The sequence below is a fragment of the Grus americana genome, chromosome 7, assembly GCF_028858705.1.
Source record: "Grus americana isolate bGruAme1 chromosome 7, bGruAme1.mat, whole genome shotgun sequence".
In the NCBI taxonomy this organism is placed as follows: domain Eukaryota; kingdom Metazoa; phylum Chordata; class Aves; order Gruiformes; family Gruidae; genus Grus; species Grus americana.
The window spans coordinates 2,181,738-2,192,500 of NC_072858.1; positions in this window are offsets into that span (position 1 = coordinate 2,181,738).

Here is a 10,763-nt window from a genome sequence, read left to right on the forward strand (position 1 = left end):
CTGGTTTTTGGTCATTTCTAAGAGATTCTTTTGGGCCCTTACCACTGCTCTACCCCCTCTCCTTCCACCCCCCAAGTTTTCCTGCACCTCTGTTTCATGTGTGCTGCCTGGTGAAGCTTTCTGCTCCCACCAGCCCCTCATTCCTCTCCGAGGTGCCCATTGCATCTGCTCCCATCCCTCCCTCCCTCCGTGGCTGTCACGGCCAGCCCAGGTTAGCTCTAGTCAATTTTTGTTTCATCTTGTAGTCAGTATTACATAAATAGTGGAAGTTTGTCCTTGCCCCGGGTGATTGATGGGGAGGTATATTTGTACATATCGATTGAGATAAAAAATTAGTAGTTTGCAATAGGAAAGGCAAATTAGTCATCAGAAGGAAGGTGCTTGGAGTATTTTAAGAGTTCCTTGATTAATTCTCATGCTGTGAGTTCTTCTGACAGTAAGTTTTATGTCCTGAGATGTGGGAGGATGAGGCAGTAGTATCGGGTTATTGCAAATTTTACTTTTACTCCTTGCTGATTTATTTTACTGGCTCTCGCTGCGATTAGACACAGAGGGCTAAAAATGACTTCATTTTGGGGTGACAACTGCACTTTTCTGTGGTTGAATTAGGAGCCAGGAAGGAGGGTGGAGGTTTTAGCTACAAAATTATTCTTCTGCATGAAAATTAATATTTAAAAGCCAGTACGTATAAAATCAAAATAGCCGTTATCCATGGTTACAAGTCCATCAGTTGGATGTTACCTCTAAAGGAGGAAAGAGCTAATTCTGTTATACACTGATAAGTCTGAGAAATAATTTTTTTCTCTGCTTACTTGACAATTTTTTTCCTAATCACCTCATTGAAAGTAGTTTTTAATAAGCATCATAGGAGGTTGAGAGCTCTCCATCTTTTCCTAAAATACTTTCCACTTTTCCACTTTTCCAGGCATTTTGTGGCATGTTTTTTAGTTTTCCTTTATTACAAACTATAATAGAATTCTTCCCAATAAAAATTGGCTTATATTTGGCACTTTTAATTTGTCCAAGAATAATTTAGATAGAAATTCCAATTACTTTGCAGGGAACACATTTGCTACTGTACTCTGTCAGCTTGTTGAAAGAGAAGTCTTTGATAATTTGCAAGCATTTCTCATGAAAGGCAATTTTACTTAACTTGAATCCAGAAGGAAAAAAGATGCACAGAGGTTTCAATTTTTAAACTGATAACAAAGCACTATATTTGTGCTGTTACATTTCAACACAAAGAGACTGCAAAATAACCTTTTTTAGTTAATGGTAGAAAAAAAGATTTAATTGCTCTGAAACACTTATTCTATGCATTATCTCTTTGATTAGAAGACGGTTGTAAATGACTTATTCAATGTAATTGCAAACTCTGGTATGGAAACCAAAAGTAATTTATATGCCTTTGCAGTCTGAGGAATAAGTTTGAACACTTTTAATTGTAACAGTTTTTTGAAATTAGCAGAGGTGCAGTGTTTAGGACTTAGACTTTTCTTGGATGTTTGAGTGTTGGTGCCCATCAGACTTGAATTGGGACAACGCCGTTAGCAAAGTGTGCCGTAAACCATGCCAGCACTCCTACACTTTTCCTAATCTCTGCAAGAAAAGTAATCAACTGTCTCTCATCTTCTAAAATATTTTCAAATCTGGTGTTGCTGAGTAGATAAGGGCGTAGAGTGTCTCTGCCACCTCTTCCCCACCTTGTCCCCTTGGCCAGTTTTGCCTGCCACAAGCTGGAGCTCCGACAATGACGGCTTTCTGCAGCCTGAAGACCGTTCCCAGTATTTGCACTATGAAAACGTTCATAGTAAATTAGACACAGGAGATGATTGCTTCATGCTATGGATGCAGCTGGACGTTATAATCATGGTCATTTGCAGAAGTAAGAAATATTAATGTTGGTATGAGAAAGAAGGAAAGGGTAAGAGTGTACGGGCAGACAGATTACACGTAAGTGGGAAAACCAGAGGGTCTGGAAACCCTTGATTTGTAAAACAGAAACCTCTGTCCATGAACTGCTGCCACTAAGGGGAAGCATCAAAAAGGGTTTTTCCATGAGCTGTTTGTGGCACGATAGCTGTTTGCAAGTGGCAACCACCCAAAACGCTCAGCAAGAAGCGGCGTGCCAGCGCTCCCGATGTCAAACCTGCCCCTTCGCCATTCCCGCTCCGAGCCCTGCCTGCGCCGGGGCTTTGCCGGGCTGCCTGCCACGTGCACTGGTGGCAGAGGTTGCGGTGCAAGGATGAGCGGGAGCAGAAGTCAGGAGCATCACACAATTGTTGCTCAGCAATGTGCGTGGGACGTGGTGATGCTGCATCAGCACTGTCCCACCCAGGAACAACAGAAATAAATTAGGTGGAGGCGAGCAGAAGGCAGTCCTTCTCATCCAGGGATTTCAGAGGAGGTACTCTCCTGTCCTCTGCTGCAGTGCTGAGGTCCAGATATTAAACTGAAACATCTGCAGTTAAAAAAAATAACGTTCCCATGGAGTGGATGAAGAGAATTTGTCTGTGCAGTTTGCGTTAATAATTTTCTGCAAGTTGCAGGAGCGCTGGGGTCTGTACAGAGAAGTGAGCATCCTCCGCGGGTGGCTGCTCTCTGCCACTGGCTCGTGTCCGATTCATGCCACTTTCCAGATGTAACTGAGGACCTCGCAGATGCTGACTTCAGACAGGGCTGCTCGAACGAGATGTGAAATAGGGGTCGTGCACCGAGTAACACAACGCTCTGGTAGTGCGTGTCGTGCAAAGTCACCACCCTGGAAACAGAGGGTGAGCCAAGTCAGGAAAAAACAGAAGAATCAGGTTATACAAAACCCAGACCACGTATGCAATTGCATATGCAAAGACCTTGCGTGGTTTTGGGCTGAATTTCCACGTGGCTTTGCTGCAGCTGCACATATTGACTAGTTTCTGGTTAAAGTTTGGAGGGAGGTACCTGACCTGCCTCTGCCTGTGCACGTGTGCCCGCCAGCCGGGGACCAGGCTTGCAGCCACAGAGATTTTGAAAACACCACCCTCCCTCCCCTTAGTAGCACTAAGTATGAATTACAGCTATTTACTCTAGACTAACATACTTGATTACTCTTTTAAACCATTGTTTTAGACTTTCCAGCGAGTAGAGTCAGTTCTCATTAGCTACTAGTTTAGAAGCCCATGGTATATTTAGACATCATATACATTTGTCAGTGAAGAGTAGCTTAAATGATCTACTTTGTTCACTGCTTAATTATGTTATTTTACTGTTCCTGAAAACCTGACACAAGGCAAATTTACATTACTGTGCTCCTAATTAGCCAATAATCCTTAAGGATTTGAATGATACATACCCAAAGTAATTTCCTCGTTCACTAAATATGAATTTCCTTACGTTAGGTTAAGAAGATGGCACGATGACAGCAGGCATCTTGATGATGACAGCTCTCAACATGTTTGTCTCCGGAGTCAAAATCTATTAAAAGACACATAATGATCTCAGCATTTTCTTAAAGTGTAGAATGTGAAATCAATAGAGTCATATACAAAGAGGAACAAAATTTACCTCTTTTAACTGTTGCTAAGTTGCCCACCACTCCGGACTACTGAATGGTACAAAATATTTATAGTCCTGGTTTCCTAAACACAATCTCAGCTGTATCTCTTCATGCATTTCTCATCTCTGCAGCTTCTTAGCTCAAGTGAAAATGCAGACTTGGAGGTAGGCTGGTCCAAAAGAGAAGCCTTGTAGGATCCTTCATGCTTCAAACACCTTTCGTTTGGTACCCAATTCCAAGTGCACCCATCTCAGCCATGCGGTAAAATGCATCTTCTTGGCTTTGTCCGTGTCTCTGGCTGTTGGGCTTCTGCGTGTTGAAAGATCTTGGGTTTTGTTGTTGCTGCTGTTGTTGTTGGACTGGCTGGGGTGTTGTGGGGATGGTAACAGTTTGTATTTTCCACTATAGACAGTTTAATTTAATGCATTGTAACATTTAATCTTTGTAATGAACCCAGATGCTACAGTGATGGGTGCATAAAAATAATTAAATAAAGATAAATAGACCGTAACAACTTTACCATTGCCAGTTGTTGTAACATGGAGTTACATATCAAAAATGTACTGCCAGAAAATTATTTATATTTCTAACTAGTGCAGAAAAACTTTCCATGGACACTGGCCTGTGGCATGCATACAGAGCTCATTACCTTTTTCATAAGCTAAGCTTTTTCCACATGTCCAAGACTAAACTTGATGCAACTAAATGGAAATCAAATCCAAAGTTTTCAGTCTCCTTCTATAACTTCTCTGGTGATTTTGTTTGTAAAATAAAAACTTCTGAATGTGAATGTAGTGGATAAAGGCAACCTCTTTCCTCTGCCATGCAATCAGCATATGCCCAGTGCTGCTGACGTGAGACAAAGAGAAGCTCCTAACCGGAGAGGTGCCGTTGTTCAGCGGGTCGGGAGTCAACATCAATGTTAGAGACTGTGGACATGGTTAGTTTGGAGCTGTGGTGTGGCTTTCCGACCCAAGTGCCAAGGAGAAGACTGTTGTTCATTCCTGTCTCCTGCACCCACGTGCACCCACCGCACTGGCAATGGTTGGTGTCCCCGGGGTGGGGATGCGGCCCCAAGGCTGCCCCTTCGGTGCTTGCAGAGATCCCACAGCACTCAGTGCAGCAGTGGGAGCACCACCTCTGTCCTGGCCAAATTCCAGCGTGGGTGGGCACTTGTATTCCTGTTATCTAAGTTACTTGTGCACTTTTAATTGGATATATAATTTTTTCTTTATCCCAGACTGGCTTCTGAAATAATTCTGGCCTTTTAAGGGTTTGCGGTGGTGGTTTCATTTCATGGTGAGTCTCCGTTGCACGGGGAGACACAGATGAGCAGATACTGCGAACATCCATGCTGACACCAGAACAGGAACATTACAGTCTTATGAAGGGGTATGTCTGGACACTGGGAGGAGAAGGATACTGCAGTAAACGACCCTCATGTTCCAGGACAGCAATGCTATATTCCCCTGTCCAGCAATGGATAAATCACTGTAAAAATAGGTGCTGGAGATACCTCATAATAATGGGATAAAAATATTTCAGCATAGCTTACATAGAAATAAATAAGTAGGATGCTTAGAGGGTCTGTCCCAACCATGGCAAGAGAAAAAATACTCGGTGGTGAAACTGGGTGGTAACAGCAACCTTTGCTTTAACCCTTGGCAGAGGCACAGACTCGGCTGTCTGTAAGATGTTTTCCTACTGATATTGTTAATTGAGTTTCTTGGATTACGGTCACCGAAGGCTTCAGTTGTGACATTGGGTTCCTAAATACATATGTGTCCTCCAAGCCTGCCTAATCTGGGAGGTACGTGACTGCCTGCCCACGGCCCACGTGCCAGCCAGGTGCTAACGTGCTCCCCTGGCGTGCCCTGCTCACCCTGTGTTTCGGCCCCATTTTGCATGCGTTTAAGGCATCGCACTGTTGAGATCTTTTGTTTCTGTCCTGCGCTCAAGGACCGCCCTGGCTCAATGCTCCTATCCTTCCCCGTTTGCCTTTTGCTTGGTTGTTCGGTGGCAAAAGCACTCATCCATGGTGCTGGGAGTGGGTTTGGGTGATGCTTTACCGGGGGTTGGTGGGAAGGGGAAGAGCTTTGCTGGAGAGGCTGGAGAAGTTCCCCAGGGCACCTGCCTCACCGCGGTTCAAGTGCTCCCTGCAGGGCGGTTTCCATTCTTTCCCCCCAAAAAGGGGTGAGAGCAGCCTTGAACCCATTAGGGGTGTGTGTGGGGGGTGTTTCATGTGAGGTTCGATCCAGCCAAAGGATGAGCTCTGTTTATGGCGTGCTGAGTCCCGTTAATTTCAGTGGGAGTTTATGGTGCTTAGCGTTAAATGGGAGAACTTGGGAGAGGTTGAGCGCAGGATTTGTATGTGTTTTGCTCACGTATCAGCCAAGTACATGTATCTGCAATTGAGTATGCACTTTGTTAGGTTAAGAAACATTTCTTTATGGTCTGTAAAGCAAGTGAATAAAATTGAGAGGGAAATATATACTGTGTCAGCTTGCCTGTATGCAAAAATTACTTTGTTTTCTGTTGTAAAGACAAAGCGTACAGAAAGAAAAAATGTAATTGTGTTACTGTATGATCATCCTATATAAGCGCGTTAGTAAAGCACTGTGATACCAGTCATATTGTGAACTTAAAGCCACCCCTAATTAAACTGTCTGCATCCCCCAGCATTTTCCTGTAATGATGTCAAGCCGTGCAGCAATTAGTTGTCCCTCTATGAATGTACACACTGTTTGTAAATCATATAAATTTAACCTGCTTTCCTTATTGAAAAGCTCCTAAAATGGAATTAATTATTGTTGTAGATTTTGGAGTTATAATTTATTGAATAATTTTTGAACGTCTTGATATAATGTTTTCTGTGATTCATGGCAATTAATTTTGGTAGCAAAGGTAGCACTTATTAAAAATCTCAGATATAATTTGGGGTAGGGCTAATGGTGTGTACAACGGCATGCAAAATATTTTATTGCACTAACACAATTGCTGTGGGTTTATTTTAAATCAAGATTTAGTCCATTCAAAGGAAGCAAGCGCCCTGACCTTTCGGCTTTCTCCATTTTGTACCTCTCGTACTACTTCAATCTAATTTGAATGTTAGGTTTGAATACTGAAGAAGTATGCCCTTATGCAGTAGTTCATCTTCTCTTTAGAGATCAGACTAAATGCCCGTGGCAATGTGCTAGGAAACATAGCACATTACCATGAAATAGCTCCATTAGAGACAAAGAAATGTAAACAAAACAAACACATTTGCCACTGTTTTTAGCTCAATTATATTTCTCCTATCGATGGTGTTGCATAAAATGAAAAAGTGCTCGAGACCTAAATTTAGTAAACCTTTTGTTGCAATTTACTCCAGAAAAACCTCTGTTGCTGGAGGTGGATGGTTTACCTGAGCCATCAGCTACATAGCACGTTTATGGTTATTGTATTTTACAGGTTGATAGATTTTTATATTCTGTCCAAGTCAGGATCTTACACCACCTGGTTTATTATTTAGTAATTTACAGTGCAGTCAGGCATGTTTGGTTTAATGTAGGATAAACTTATAAATCTATTGTTCCTCCAGTTGCTGGGGTTGGTGTGCAATGAACTACAGAGCTTGATGCGTACATACATTTCAGCTCTGCTTATTTTCTTTGATAGGGAAGCAGGCAATAGATAACACAGTGACAGTAGCATCCCAGGGGATAGCAAAATGTGAGAGCAACACACCGTCAGGTTAGTAGGTCATTATTGTATGAGCACTGAGCCATTAATTGACTACTGTACCAGGCTCAATCTGTGTCAGATTATGGCTTTTGGCAGCAAGGACTGTTATCTAATAGCTAACTTTGCTTCTTTACTATCTTTTTATTAGGTTTTCTGATAAAATTATACATACAAAGGTAAATATATTTGTTACTTTTTTTTTTTTTTTTTTTAAACCATACAGAATAGTGGTAATGTCAATAGGTAAAATTTCCTGTAAGGTACCATCTAGCAGAGTGCTTTTGCTAATACTTTTGAGTAGATTTTTTTAAGAACTTCTTAAGAAACTGAGTAGTCAGATACTTTATTTAGGGGGAATAGATATTACGGGTGCAAGGCTATCAGAAATTGGTATCTGACGCCTGAGTTGTTTTGCTAGTCTTTAGCGTTGGGGAGGAATAAGAGAATAAGCAGACTATATCAACAACAATGAACTGCATTTGTACGAGCCTTGCCGGTTTCTTGTAAAATCTGCCTTAAAATAAGAGGGGATTGTCACTCCCAGCGCAGCCAACAGCCACGGCCAGAGATCCACGGCGAGGCAGAGCCGTGGCGCGTTCCTGCAGCACCCAGCTCGCCACGGCGGAGGGTGCGCGGCTGATTTGCATAATAAGGGGAGAAATCAATGATGTGAGGTAGATTTGAGGAAAAAGTCATCTGTTCTTTGGAAAGAGGAAAATGCCCGTGTGTTCATGGGGGCGAACGTGTGTGTGTGTGTGTGCCGGTGAGCGGGGGCACAGGATTGGGTATTTCTGCTGTTGCTGGAAACGGGGGGAGAAGGTTCCTACTTAGCGCTCTTTTCCCGGCCATTGAAGTTGTGCGGCTGCGAGGCAGTTCAGCGCCCTTGGAAGCAGGCAGGGTGATCCTCTGCCACTCCTGTCCATCGGACGGTAAGTTCCCGGCTTTAAAAAACAGGTTGCGGGAAGCTGAAGAAGTCGGCGTTCAGCCCAGGGCTCAGTTTGGGCACGGTCTTGCTCTAGGTTTAAGGGCAAACCCTGCTTGGAGTTCAGCTGTGATTTCAGGTGTCTGCTGGCTTTCCGGGAGATCTTCAGGGATATTTCAGGCTGGAGCTAAGATGATGTCTTGTCTCATCTCTACCCCTGCCAAAACCAAACCCAGATATCCCAGGCCAGACGAGAGCATACTATGAGTTAAGTACAGCTCAGTTTTAAAAAGCGCTTTGCTAAGAGCTGTTGTCCGTGGGATGGCTTGGACCTTCGTAAGGTAAGCGTGTGTGTTGATGGGCTTGGCTCTAAACCAGGTACTCGCATTTTCTGTAATAATTCCTCCGGAGGAGCGCAGGGCTGCTGGCGGGGTTTTGGGGTGCATCAGCTGGGGCCCCTCGCCCCCCTGCTTTGCAGTGCTCCTGCTGCTGTTGGACAGTGTTGTTCAAGTGATAGAGCCTGCGTCTAATTTCAGTTCCCACCCATAAATCGACCTGCTTCTGACCTTGGACAAAATAGTTAATCCAACCTGCCCTCAGTTTCCCTCTTTCGCCCTCCATTACAAATGATTTGCTGCCTGAGAGTGTCAGGTACGGCATGCGAACCCAGTGTGATTATTAATAATTATCAATATGGGAAAAAGTGCGAGAAGATGGTAAAGGAAGGGAGAGACCTTTATCTCATTAGAATTGTGTTTAGATCGAATGTTATTACAGTTAATATTTCGCGGATCCCATTTTCCTGCCACGTGTCTAAATTCGAATAACTTCCACGGGATTTCTTGCACCTTTAAAAGACACGGTTAAAAACGTGCAACAATTGAGCTTTGAGCATTTCATCTCGTTTTGTTTTTCTGTGCTTCCTCCTTGCTCTTACAGCAAAATCATTTCTAGAAATTGGATAGCGATATGTAAAATATGTTTTTCAGGCGGTGATGTCTGACTACATTGATTCTACACTGTGTAGTGCTCTTAATGGAGATTTCTGGTTTCCATTTGCTGTAAATTTCTGGTTACCATTCGCTGCATCATGTGATGAGGCTGTTTCTATGGTCTCTGCTGCTTCTTGTCCCCTTGGTATTTTTTAAAAAACTCATTTGGAGGAATTAACTACCTTTTACGTATTTAAAATTTGACTCCATGGAAATCGATGTACAAATAATTTTTATGGTTACAATAAGTAGGTTCCATAACACAATACAAATATCTGTATGTAAATCTTGCCTTGGAGGTAGCTATCTACTGTACATCCCAGTACTTATCCCACTTTCACACCTAATTTTCTTTGTGAATCACACATAAAACTCACATATTCTCTGCTGTGCAATGAAATCATGAATTCTTAGCATGCCCACACATAAGACGTTTCTCTGAGAATAATATCCATAACTATTTTTAAGAAAAAAAAAAAGAGAGCCAGGGAAGGTTTTGGTGCACCATTTATTTTTATGATAATTTAAATATGTTAATACTATACCTAAGAGTTTTATATACATACACATTTTGCATAAATAAGAGCTTTTACTCCCGAGCTTCAGTTTGCAAGGCTGGGAGGGGGAGAAAGAAACCTGTTCAGTGCACTGAAGGCATCTTTGGATGCAATATTAAATAACACCATAAAACTACATCCTCTCCAGACTTTTAACAACTGTCTTGTATTGTGTGACAGCTCGAAAACATATATTTCCTTTTGCAAACAAGTGTTTTAAAATTAATCCTCACAAATTTGTGAGAGCATTTAATAAAAGTATATGTGCAGTCAGCGTACCCCTGGATCCCGGGCTGTGACAAACGGCTTTGTGCCGGGTGGAAGTGCATTTAAATTTCTTTTTATTTTTTGTTCCCTCCTCCCTCCCACTTCTGCCTGGGAAAGCTGCTTACGGCAGGCGTTGCTGTGCATTTTTCTTAGGGGCTGTTAGTGCCACGACTCTTCTCGAGCATCCACCCGTGCCTCGCCTCTGGCCTTGACGCATGTGGGTGCGGGGGGGCTCCCGGCTGCGGCGCTCCCCGTGGGACCCTGCCGTCACCCACCGCCCCCTCCTCGGGGCAGGGGGCTGCTGTGATCCCTCCAGTGACATTCCAGGGAACCCGGATCTGGTTGTCCCCTCCCTGCACACGAGGAGGTTTTGTGCAGCCCAGGTATGAGGGACAAGTCCCTCCTCTGCTGGGGCGGTGGCAGCCCTCGCTGGCAGGACAAATCCTCTTTAGCCAAAGACTTGGGAACTTGGTCCTCAGCTAACGACATCCTGAGAATGCTACAAAACTTGAACTTTTGCCCTTAATTGCAATACAGAAATTCTTTAAAAATAAATAGAAAATGCAGTACGAGCAGAACACAAGTGCTTAAGATCATTAATATATGTAAGAAGGTATGGACAAAGTTGTTCAGAAGCTTTTTTTTTTTTTTTTTTTTTTTTAATTTATTATGTGGTTGCTGTTATCTGAGTCTTTTTAAAGTGGATATATGTTATGTTTGGGGAATTCCCTGCAGGAAAACTGTTGAGTGCTATTAACCCTTGG